At 39.1% G+C, this 13,324-nt stretch overlaps 1 long non-coding RNA gene across 1 annotated transcript in view; it reads right to left on the reverse strand.

Annotated features, from left to right (window-relative positions):
* LOC137230651 (uncharacterized) overlaps positions 1-12,338 on the reverse strand; it is a 38,760-nt gene extending 26,422 nt beyond the window's left edge. The window contains exons 1-2 of the long non-coding RNA XR_010946204.1: positions 12,301-12,338; positions 11,656-11,794 (exon numbers count right to left, since the gene is read on the reverse strand). This is a non-coding gene — a long non-coding RNA (uncharacterized lncRNA). The remainder of the gene's footprint in view (positions 1-11,655; positions 11,795-12,300) is intronic.
* Between the last annotated feature and the right edge of the window lie 986 nt (positions 12,339-13,324).

Here is a 13,324-nt window from a genome sequence, read left to right on the forward strand (position 1 = left end):
TCATATATGGCCTTTATTATGTTGAGGTATGTTCTCTCAGTAGCCACTTTGTTGAGAATTATTATAAATGGATGTTGAATTTTGTCAAAAAGTTTTTCTGCATCTGAGATAATCATATGATTTTTATTCTTCAGTTTGTTAATGTGGTGTATCACACTGAGTGACTGGTGGACATTGAGCCATGCTTGCATCCCTGGGATAAATCTCATTTCATTATCACGTATGATTCTTTTAATGTATTGTTGAAATTAGTTTGCTGATATTTTGTTGGGGATTTTTGCATCTATGTTCATCAGTGATAGTGGCTTGTAATTTTCTTTTTCAGGGAGTCTTTATTTGGTTTCATATCAGGGTGATACTGGTGTCATAGAAAGAGTTCAGAAGCAGGCCTTCCTCTGTAATTATTTTTTAATAGTTTGAGAAGAATTTGTGTTAACTCTTCTTTAAGTGTTCATTAGAATTCACTTTGAATATAAGATGGCACTCCCTTCTGGCCTACAAAATTTCTACTGAAATTCAGTTGATAGTATTATGGGAGTTCCCTTGTATATAACTAAAAATGCCACAAAAATCTAGTAGAACTAACATATGAATTCAGAAAAGTTGCAGAATACAAAATTAATATACAGAAATCTTGCATTTCTATACAGTAACAATGAACAATCAGAAAGAGGTATTAAGAAAACAGTCCAGTTACAATTGCATCAAAAGAATAAAATAACGAGGAATAAATCTAACCAAGGAGGTTAAATAACTGTACTTGGAAAACTGCAAGACACTGATGAAAGATATTGAAGATGACGCCGACAAAGGGAAAGATACACCATGCTCGTGAATAGAAAAATCAATATTGTTAAAATAAACTTACCACCCAAGGAAATCTACAGATTCAAAGCAATCATTGTCAAAATACCAATGGCATTATTCACAGACCTAGAACAAACAATTCTTTTTTTTCTTTTTTCCTGCTGCACGCAGGCCTCTCACTGCTGTGGCCTCTCCCATTGCGGAGCACAGGCTCCGGACACGCAGGCTCAGCAGCCATGGCTCACGGGCCCAGCCGCTCCACAGCATGTGGGATCCTCCCGGACTGGGGCACGAACCCGCGTCCCCTGCATCGGCAGGCGGACTCTCAACCACTGTGCCACCAGGGAAGCCCAGGAACAAATAATTCTAAAATTTGTACAGAAACACAAAAGACCCTGAATATCCAAAACAATCTTGAGAAAGAAGTACTAAGCTGGAGGTATCATGATCCCTGACTTCAAACTATACCACAAAGCTACAGTAATCAAAACAATATGGTACTGGGACAAAAACAGACACATAGATCAATGCAACAGAACAGAGAGCCTAGAAATAAACCCACACTCATACGGTCAATTAATCTATGACAAAAAAAGGCAAAAGTATACAATAAGGAAAAGACAGCCTCTTCAATAAATGGTGTTGAGAAAACCAGACACCTACCTACAAAAGAATCAAACTGTATCACTTTCTCACACCATATATAGAAATAAACTCAAAATGGATTAAATACTTAAACATAAGATATGAGACCAAATATTTCTAGAAGAAAAATTAGGCAGTACACTCTGTGACATTGGTCTTAGCAATATATTTTTTATTTTGTATATGTCTCCTCAGGCAAGGAAACAAAATCAAAATACAAACAAAATTGATTATATCAAATTAAAAATCTTTTGCACAACAGAAGAAATTATCAACAAAAGGAAAGGGCAGCTTACTCAATGGGAAGATCTCTTTGCCATGACATATCTGATAAGGGACTAATAACTAAAATATATAAAGAACTCATACAACTCAACATACAAAAACAAAAATTCAGCGGTCCTTAATAGACATTTTTCCAAGGAAGATATACAGATGGCCAACAGACACATGAAAAGATGCTCAGTGTCACTAATCATCAGGGAAATGCAAATCAAAACCATAATGAGATTCCATCTCACACCTATCAGAATGGTTTTTATCAAAAAGACAAGAAATAACAAGCATTGGCAAGGATGTGGAGAAAACAAAAAACTTGTGCACTGTTGGTGGGAATGTAAATTGCAGTCCTAGTGCAGCCACTAGGAAAACAATATGGATATTCCCCCAAATATGAAAAATAGAACTCCCATATGATCCAGCAATTCCACTTCTGGGTATTTTCCCAAAGAAAACAAAATCACTAATTGGAAAATATATATGCACCTCTATGCTCATGGCAACATTCTTTACCCTAGCCAAAATATAACAAGCTACCTAAGTGTCCATCAATAGATCAATGGATAAAGAAGACACACTCACTCACTCACACACACACACACACACACACACACACACACACACACACAGGAATATTACTCAGCCATAAAAAAAAGAACAAAATCTTGCCAAATGCCACAACATTGATGGACCTAGAAAGTATTATGCCAAGTGAAATAGTTCAGACAGAGAAGGACAAATATCATATGATTTCACTTGTATGTGAAATCTAAAAATCAAAACAATCATACATAACAAAATATAAACAGTCACATAGATACAGAGAACAAACAGGTGGTTGCCAGGGAGGAAGCGGGAAGATGAAAAAAATGTGTGAGTGAGATTAAGGGGTACAAATTTCCAGCTATAAAATAAATAAGTCACAAGGGTATAATACACAACATAGGGAATATAGTCAAAAATATTGTAATAACTTTTTATGGTGACACATGGTAAGCAGTTACCATGGTGATCATTTTGTAACATGTAAAACTATTGAATCACTATGTTGTACACCTGAAACTAATATACTATTGTAAGTCAATTATACTTCAATGAAAAAAAGAAAAAATATTATCTGGTATAAGCTTGGAATCAAAATTCTGCTACCTTTTTCTTACTGCAAAATGGAGACTGTGGGACTTCGCGGTTAAGACGCCGTGCGTCCACTGCAGGGGGTGCAGGTTCGATCCCTGGTCGGGAAACTAAGATCCCACATGCCACGCAGTACGGCCAAAAAGTAAAAAAAAAAAAAAAATGGAGACTGTCCCTGCTCTTTCAAATGCAGAATTTTAATTAATTTATCCATGAATATAACCCAGGATTCATTCCTGCTTCTTATATATATTCTCTCAGTCCATATTCTCTGGAATTACTCTTATCTTCTAGGATTTTTCTCCTCTACGTAATTAAGCTGTGGTTTCTTCTGCTCCAATCAGTCTGACTTTACCTGCTTCCTATCTTCCATGAACCTTCTGACCATGGTCCATTCATGTCCTGTTTTTGTTTTGGAGCACTGTTTTTTTTTTTTTTTTTTTTTTTTTTTTGCCGTACGCAGGCCTCTCACTGTTGTGGCCTCTCCCGTTGCGGAGCACAGGCTGCGGACGCGCAGGCTCAGCGGCCATGGCTCACGGGCCCAGCCGCTCTGCGGCATGTGGGATCTTCCCGGACTGGAGCACAAACCCGTGTCCCCTGCATCGGCAGGCAGACTCTCAACCACTGCGCCACCAGGGAAGCCCTGGAGCACTGTTTTGAGTTCATTTTTTATGTATCTTTTCTGAAATTAAGAAATTTAGCATAACCAGAGAGAGACACATGAATTCACTCTACTACCCTACCCTGATCAAAATTCTTTCTAATATGGTAGTTTAGACTAAAATGCCCATCCAACTATATTAATCTCCCATCTAAAATACTTCCTCAGCTTCAGCACAAAGTCCAAATTCTTTGGCCTGACATGATGAATCTTTAACTTGGCTTTTGTTCATGCTACCTCACACAAGAAACCATTGCCCTTCTCTCTGGCTCGTATCCTTACCTGTGCTGACCTGACACTGTATTATAAATCCTTATTTACATGTTCTGAGTCCTCACTAAATTATAAGATCAAAAGCAAAGACCTTACCAGTCCTTGAGTCTTCAGCACCCAAAGGGCCTATCACATAGCAGTTGTTCATTTTATAAATAAGAATTTGGGCACAAAAGTGCTACTGAAAGAGCTGGATCTCAGACCAATGAGCCACGAATAAAAGAAGTTTAGAGTGGAAAGAACCTTAAATATCATGTTTGTTAAATGAACAAATAGTGAGGACCCAACGATTCCATACAAATTTCCTTGTAATACCAGACAGAATAAGTCACTCCATCAAATATGACCCTCATTGTACATTATTCATGTACCTCTCTTGCAGCCCTTATCCCTCTATCCTGTTGTTAATTTTTTCTCAAAGACTAAGAGAGAGCATATTCAATTTTGTATCACCAACACCTGGGCACAAAGAAGGTGCTACACAAATATTTTTGGTATGCATGAATAAATAAATGCTTAGGAGAACTGGATTTGGTATTGGTCTCTACTACTGACTCATTCAAGGGTACAGAGCAAGTCATGTAAAGTATCTGAGTTCCAATTTCTTAATTTGTGTCATGGAGATAACAATCCCAACCAATTATTTTACAAATAAAATGGAATGATTTGTGTGAAAACAATGCCATGCTCCCACAATACAAAACCACATGCCCCACATAAAACTAGCAAGGAAATAAAGAGGCCTGAGCCACAGGGACAGTATTCTGAACTGGGGGAGATAATGTCCTTGACAGCCTGAGTAGTTTTAATTGTAGATACTAAATCAGTACAGGATTTTACCAAGCAGGTGTCATCCTCTCTGCCATATGGCATGAGCCCCAGGGCCCCTCCTCCTCACCAAGGAACAACAGAGCTAAGGCTTTACTGCAGCCTCCTTTATAAGACCTCTCTGACATCTTTCTCAGTTCCCTGCCACAGTGAAAAGAATGCTGGATGGGGACTCAGAAAACCCTAGATCTAATCTGGTTCTGCCACAATAGCAATTATGAGCCTTCAGGAAAGTCTGTTTTGTCACCAGCAAAGAGGGGAGGATAATACTTTCTTCGCAAGGTAATTGTAAGGACTAATTATTCTAACATACATAAAGTTATTAACACAGTGCCTGGCACATGCTAGCTACTCAATAAATAATAGCTGTTACTCCTCCTATAAAAACATAAAGACATTTGAGCCACAAAGCTAAGCTCAGCTTTGTTCAGACCCCTTCTTCAATAATTTACAGTTCAGCAATGGGGAGAAACTCCCAAGGATCTCAACATTTGCACATTCTTCCCCATCTTTTAATTCCATTTCTTCCATTTGATGAAAGAGTGGATCAGGGGAAAGTGACGCAGACCGCAGATCAGATACTTTATTGTTATTAACCCTTCTTGATTTCAGTTTTATCATCTACGAAACAAAGATAAGAAACCACCTCACTAAATTCCAGCGAAGATTAAAAGAGACAGTGAATAAAAAAGGACCTGGTATGCCACAAGGCATTAGATATGTGAATACTTTTGATAATTGATAAGTGTATAAATGACTCAGAGTAAACTTCCCCACTTCTGGAAGCATGATTCAAAGTATTTGGATGGTTACTCAGTATCGTATTAGAACGTACGACCCCCACTTAAAATTTTTCAATAGCTTCTCATTACCTTAAAGTTATAACTCCTATATGATCAGACCTGTCTACGCTCCTCATCACCCACCTCTAGTCCCTTCACACTTCACATTCCCATCGTAACAAACCACTTGCAGTTCTCTGTGTAAGCCTACCTCGTGAACCTTGTTACCTTAGCACATGCTAATTATTCTGTCTGCAATACTCTCATCTCTCCTTAATTCTCAACCTAAATAACTCATTTAGCTCAGACTCTACCATCAAGAAGCCTTCCTTATACATCCAACCTTTCATTCAGTCAATTGTTCCTTGCCAGATACATGGATCCAGCAATTAACAAGTCAGACACAGCCCCTGGCCTCATGAAGTTTTAGCATGCTGCACTGTAACTGTTTGTGCCTTCATGTTGTTCACAAGATTCGGAGATTCTTAGGAGTTGGGACAATGCCTGATTCATCCCAATATTGTCACTTCTCCACACAGGACCTGGCAAAGTGTAGGGACTTTGCAAATGTTTAGTTAATCAATATGATTTAATAAATCCATATAATTACCACCTTCGTACAAGAGACAATATCAGGTATAAAGAAGAGCAGTATTCTTTTTAATGGCTGAGTAATATTCCATTATATATATTACCACATCTTCTTTGTCCTCTGTCAATGGACATTTAGATTGCTTCCATGTCTTGGTTATTGTAAACAGTGCTGCAATGAACACTGGGGTGCATGTATCCTTTCGGACCATGTTTTCCTCAAGATACATGTCCAGGAGTGGGATTGCAGGATCATATGGTAGCTCTATTTTTGTTTTTTTAAGGAACCTCCATACTGTTCTCCATAGTGGCTGTACCAATTTACATTCCTAGCAACAGTGCAAGAGGGTTCCCTTCTCTCCACACCCTCTCTAGCATTTATTGTTTGTGGATTTTTGATGATAGCCATTTTGACTGATGTGAGGTGATATTTCATTGTAGTTTTAATTTGCATTTCTCTAATAATTAGTGATATTGAACATCTTTTCTACAGATTGTCATACTGAGTGAAGTATGTAAGGCAGAGAAAGAGAAATATTGTATGATATCACTTACATGCGGAATCTGAAAAGAAATGATACAAATGAACTTCTTTACAAAACAGAAACAGACTCACAGACTTAGAGAATGATCTTATGGTTACAGGGTGGGGGGGAGGCAGGGGGGGAGTGATAGTTAGGGAGTTTGCAATTGACATGTACACACTGCTATATTTAAAATAGATAACCAACAAGGACCTATTGTATAGCACAGGGAACTTTGCTCAATATTATGTAACAACCTAAATGGGAAAAGAATTCAAAAAAGAATAGATACATGTATGTGTGCATATATATATATAACTAAATCACTTTGCTGTACATCTGAAACTAACATAACACTGTTAATCAACTCTACTCCAATATAAAATAAAGTTAAAATAAAAAAGAATAGCAGTATTCTCTCAGTTATGTCACAGCTTATAAGACCCTTTCAAATACATCCACATCTCGTCTTATCTGCTCTGAAAAACAGAATTTGTAAGTTGAGAGAGACAGAGGGATCCTTGAGGTCCTTTAATCTTACTTTCTACCCAATTCATCAATGGTTCCTATAATATCCCTTCAAGTGACAGGACATGCACAACAACTTCGGAATGAATGACTTTAAATTCATAGAATCCGCTCCCTTCAACAAGTAGTCCTAATCCTAGTTTTGTAGACCCAACAAACCCAAAAGAAGGAATTCTCTTCTAAATTCAGTTATTTGAAGACATGTCAGGAAAGGCAAAGTGTATTACGCTCACTTTATTGATGAAAAACACTGAAGCTCAGAAAGGCAAATTGGCTTTGCTAATGTTCAAATCTATAAATGAAAAACTGAGTCCAGCAGCCAGTTCTTCTGGTTCCAAGGTTAGGATTTCTACAACATTAATAAACTAAAGCTGGAAGGGATGCCTACCGTTTATTAAGTCCAAGTCCTTTACTCTGAGGCCCAGGGTGGGAGAGTGACCAAGATGAGTACCCCCCAGCCCAGGCTCTGCATCTACCACACTGACTTGATCCCTAAAAATCATACCTGCCCACATCAGAATAGAGGAAATAAAGCTTACCAAAGTGTTAGAAGGACTATAATCCTCAGCTAATTCACCTCCAAAGGAAAAAAGACACTGGATTTAGTCAGTAAACAATTACAGTTAATCCTTTCTTGAGAGCTAAGGAAGCCTATTCAGTCAAGCACTTGCTAGGCTCAGAGAATAATCATCATAGCGTTACTGGTACTATAGGCCCAACAGCGTGCTAAACACGTTACACACATTACCTCCTCTAATCCTCACTACGGCTCTCAGTACTATTATTATGTCTACTTTCATAGATTTGGAAACTGAGGTTCAGGGAAGTTAAGTAATTTGCCCAGTAGTTATTTAACACATGGATTGGTAGGAATCAAGAGTTGAATCCTGGTGTACTTCTAAACACTATGCTAGAACTGTATCCACATCAACAACTGCATCATCTTCAGGCCTCAATGGCCAAAGAGATTTCCTGCATTATAAGTGAAAGGGAAAGAATTCATGGCTGGCACTGTGCTGAGCCACCCATAACAAATGATGACCAGTTTTTAGAGAGGACCCTTCTACATCCATGTCTATTCCCCACAGGGAGAGAAAGACTAAGCCTTAGGAAAAGAGAGGCTTTAATCATCTCAAGTTTAATCAAAGGCAGGGTCTTATTTTCTAAGAATAGATCCAACTTCCTGAAAGCAGATAATTACCATAGTTCACCGATTCTTAGATGTATATTTTTTCACATTAACACGTCTGAAACAGAGATTTGTCCTACAATCAAAGGCATTCCATGGTTCAACTATTTTTCTTTAACGGCATATAAAATAACGGTGCATTTTACAATGAATGATAGCTTAGATTTGATGAAATATGAAACATAGATCCAATGGAGATCATAGCAAAAACATAAGTTTAAAGACTAAGTATTGTGTTTCTTTTTATTCTTTAATTCCTAAAGGTCTAAGAAGAAACTGACTTCACCAGTTCATTACCAATGGAATTAAGGAGGAGAAAAGTCTACCAAATTCAACCTATTTCTCAACAAGAACCAAGCCCAAAGAATGTCCAAAATCCCAATTCCATCAGATAAGAAATTACCAGGTACAGCTTTTTGGTCCTATGACAAATCAAATCATGAATACAAAAACTGTGACAATAAGTTCTTAAAATAAACCTTGAACATCCATCTGTACCTTGGAGAAATCAATTCAGGATTGATTCACATTTTTTTCTTGTCCAAAAGTACATCACCTTAGACAGAACAAAGTATAATACTACGCCTTCATCTTGTGCACTGGATATTCTGGTATTAAACATATCACCGCTCTATAAAAAACAGGTAAGCACTCTTTTTAAACGTGATTTACAATTTCTATGTATCAAAATCACATTCCATAGCCCAGAATGACAGAACAGAAAGTACTTTCAATCCCTTCATTTTATAAATGAATAAACTAAGGTTCAGAAGAAAAGAAACTGGTACAAGGTTACATAAATCAGTGGCAAAGTAGGGCTAAAACCCAGAACCTTGGGTTGTCTATCTAGTTTAGGTTTTGCTTATCATATTAGCTACTAATTGGTACAGAATATAAAGTGCTAAAAGAAATAGGAAACGTGACAAAAACTGGCATGAAGGATTGTGCTTGGATTATAGACAGCAAACTGTTTAAGGGCCCAAGTTGAAAACACCCTTCCATCACATATCAGTTGAGTCGCTCTGAGTAAGTCACTTACTTTCCCGGAGCCTAATTAATTTGTCTGAGTCTGCAAAATCGGGATAATAATCCTTTCCCTACCAATCTCTCAAGGCCATCATGAGAATCAAATGAGATAATTCATGTGTAATCACATATAAATTGAAGTAGTTTTATCATAATTAGTAGTATGAGAAGAGGGGAAAGTTAGCCCTGGACTTCAACTTCTAGAAAATTAAAAATCCTTCACATGTGTGCATGCACACACATGCACACATACACACATGCACATATACACGTTTGCACAAATTTATACACACAGAAGTAGCTGTATGGGCACATATCTATACATATAAACTCAATGTTATTCATTTATGCATGCACAGATGAACATACACAGAATTACCTGAATGTGTATATCTATACCCATATTTAGTCATAAATACTTAAATGGACTTTAATTCCAAACATAGGCAAACCCACAAAGCTATGCTTCCATATACATAAATGGCATTTGTACATATCTACACACATACACATAAAAACAGACTCTTCCAAAGACTTGGCCGCTGAGGCTTTCAAAGTCATCTTCTAATCTGTTGTCTCCATGACAAACTTTATAAAACACAAGCCTTCATCTCCTGACCAGAAAACTTTGCTACCCAGCACCCCTCAACCCCAATGACTCCTTGGAATGATCCAGGCCTTCAATGAAAGAAGTGAGACAGACCCAGCAGGCCAGATGTCAGGAAGGAAATATGCTAGGATCATGCATGACCCTCTCCAGGGCACCACTATGCAGCATGAGCAAAGCTGCAGTCTGTCATCCTCACCATCTGTGCCTACTGCTGCAAGCCAGATACTTGCTGGGGAAAGCATCCTTCAAAATTAGCTAGTTTCATCCCGGCTCTCACCTTCCCCAACAATACTGCCCTTTGAAAGAGACAGCATGAACACCAGAAAAAGCACTGGACTCAGAGTTAAGACCAGTGGTTAAGAGATCACTAATTTAGCCACATTAGAAAGGCATTTTGGGCTCTAATGTTTGCAAAACAAGGGGAAACTGGAAGTGGTATATACTAAAGATACTTCTTGCCCTAACATTCTAAGATGCTATATAAAAGGCAAGTTTCCAGAAATGTAGGCCTTCCTATGACTTGCCTAAGAAAAGAAAAATCTCTCTGCTATGGAGGTGCTCCAAATAGAGTTACTAGAACCAAGTGGTAAACTGAAAAGGTACTGGTCAAGGAATTAGGAGACCTGGATTCTAATCCCAATTTTGCAATTAAAAACATTCTGAAAAACATAGTCCCTTATATATATAGAGAGAGAAAGAGTATACCTAAAGAACATTTATTATTACTGGCCTATTTTTCATTTGATAAAAATCAGTTTCTTGAGGAAGAAATTGGGTTTGCCTACTTAAAAGATACACATTAAATGTCATCACATAATTCATTAATATTGAAAACAAAGTTTATAATGATGGCTACATTTCCATGGTTCTGTTTTACAACCTGTAAAGAACTGGGACTTCCCTGGTGGTGCAGTGGTTAAGAATCCAACTGCTAGTGCAGGGGACACAAGTTCGAGCCCTGGTCCAGGAAGATCGCACATGCAGCGGAGAAGCAAAGCCCGTGCGCCAGAACTACTGAGCCTGTGCTCTAGAGCCTACAAGCCACAACTACTGAGCCCACGTGCCACAACTACTGAAGCCCGTGTGCCTAGAGCCCGTGCTCCGCAACGAGAAGCCACCGCAATGAGAAGCCCGCGCACTGCAAAGAAGAGTAGCCCCTGCTCGCCACAGCTAGAGAAAGCCCACGAGCAGCAATGAAGACCCAACACAGCCAAAAATAAATAAATAAATATATTAAAAAATAAAAAGAACTTCGACATCAGTGAGCTCATTTATCTGCACTACAGACTCTGGAGATTGGAATTATTATTCCCATTTTGAACTTCGAAGAAATGAAGTGACAGTTAGAAGCTACTGAGTGTCAGAATCTACGTCTTCTAGCACAAAGTCTACGTTCTAAATATACAAAATACACTACTTTTAAAAAACCTTCAGTTTCAGGGGATTCCTTGGCGGTCCAGTGGTTAGGACTCTGTGCCTTCACTGCCGAAGGCCCAGGTTCAATCCCTGGTTGGGGAACTAAGATCTCACAAGCTGCACAGCACAGCCCCCCAAAAAACTAACAAAATAAAATGAAATAAAATACCTGCAGTTTCAGAGTAAAGACTCCATTTGATGCAAAAACCCATCATCTTGGCTCTCAAATTCCAAAATTCCATCTCAGTGAACGTGCCATCTCCACTCTTTCCGATACGTTCTTCCTCCACCCCACACTAACAGGCATCTACTAAGATGAAAACCTCTTCTTTCCTAGACTGCCCTGGACACAATCCCCATACCTGTAAAGCTCTGGCTATTGGAGGTCTTCTTCGAGTTATAAAATTCCAATACACCCAGGACTGCCTGCGGGTTTTTCTTCTGCTCCAACTTGGTGATATTTGATGTCTGAAGCAAGCGGGCCCACTGCTCTGGCATCCCCTACAAGAGAGACATGCGAGGCTGTCAGCAAGGCATAATCACAGGGGACCCTGAATGAAATTCAGAACTAACTCTGATAACTGATGGCAGCTAAAGATGGCTTTAGTCATTCCTTTCTCTCTCTGCCCTCAGAGTTCCACACTGGTCTCTCTTATAACACATCTCTTACTATATCTGTCATTTCTTGTGGTATTTGCCCCTTCACCAGGCTATTCCTCCTTTACAGCAGGAATCATGTCTGATTTGTCTCTGGATCATCAGTGCCCAGCACAGAGCCTGATGCCAAGGGGCCAGTTAACCGAGGTCTATTTAAGGAATAGAGATTCAAAGGCTTCTCTAGTACAATTCTGGAGGGGAGGAACGTGTCCCTCTCAAGAATATAAGAAGATAGTAATGAGGGTCTTGGGCAAAGACAGAGGCATCAGGCAGTCTGGAAAGGATTAAATCTAACAGTGCATAGCCAGAACTCTGAAAGACCAAAGGTCTTTCTGTGACCCAGGACTTACTGTAAACTCGCCTGTGACAGCATCAAAACCAATGTGAGGGCTTCCCTGGTGGCGCAATGGTTGAGAGTCTGCCTGCTAATGCAGGGGACGCGGGTTCGAGCCCTGGTCTGGGAGGATCCCACATGCCGCGGAGCAACTAAGCCCGTGCGCTACAGCTACTGAGCCTGCGCGTCTGGAGCCTGTGTTCCGCAACAAGAGAGGCCGCGATAGTGAGAGGCCCGCGCACCGCGATGAAGAGTGGCCCCCACTTGCCACAACTAGAGAAAGCCCTTGCACAGAAACGAAGACCCAACACAGCAAGAATAAATAAATTAATTGATAAACTCCTACCCCCAACATCTTCTTTAAAAACAAACAAAAAAAAATGTGAACCGTGTACTCAAAATCTGAAGGAAGAGAAATCTCTGACTGTTCCTTCTCCTGCCTTTTTTTTTTTCTGCAAGAGAAACAGGGAAAAGTAGATAAATCCAGGACATTATTATATTTTTAGGCTTATTTAGCTATTTGTTGAGCTCTTAACTCCTCTAGAGGCCAAGGACTGTGATTAAAAATTCACACGTGTATTTACAGAGCTCAGAGTTGGATCTAGGTTGGAGTAGACGGAGTAGTAAATTAAGCCATGATTAAAGGCTTTTCATTGATCTAAAGTAAGGGAGGGGCAGAAAGAACTTTCATCAGAGTTAATAGTCTTGGTTCTACCACTAATGAGTCAGTTGATCCTGACTCATTAGTGGTAGGTCAAGTCACTTCCTCTCTCTGAACCCTGGTTTCCTCATCTGCAAAACAAGAAGACTCAAATAGATGGTCTATAAAGACCTTTCCAGCCCCGGACATCTTACATTCTATGAGCTTCTATAAGCTGCATCCCACCATTTTGGTCCTTGATTATGGGCCATTGTAAGGTTCTCTAAATTACAGCATTTTAGATTTGGAACTTGTTTTAATAATATGAATCGCTAATATTATCATATCAGGTGTTCAGTAGACAGTGATTCAAGTTCTTCACATGTATTAACTTGCTTCA

Source organism: Pseudorca crassidens, chromosome 9 (genome assembly GCF_039906515.1).
Source record: "Pseudorca crassidens isolate mPseCra1 chromosome 9, mPseCra1.hap1, whole genome shotgun sequence".
Taxonomy (NCBI): domain Eukaryota; kingdom Metazoa; phylum Chordata; class Mammalia; order Artiodactyla; family Delphinidae; genus Pseudorca; species Pseudorca crassidens.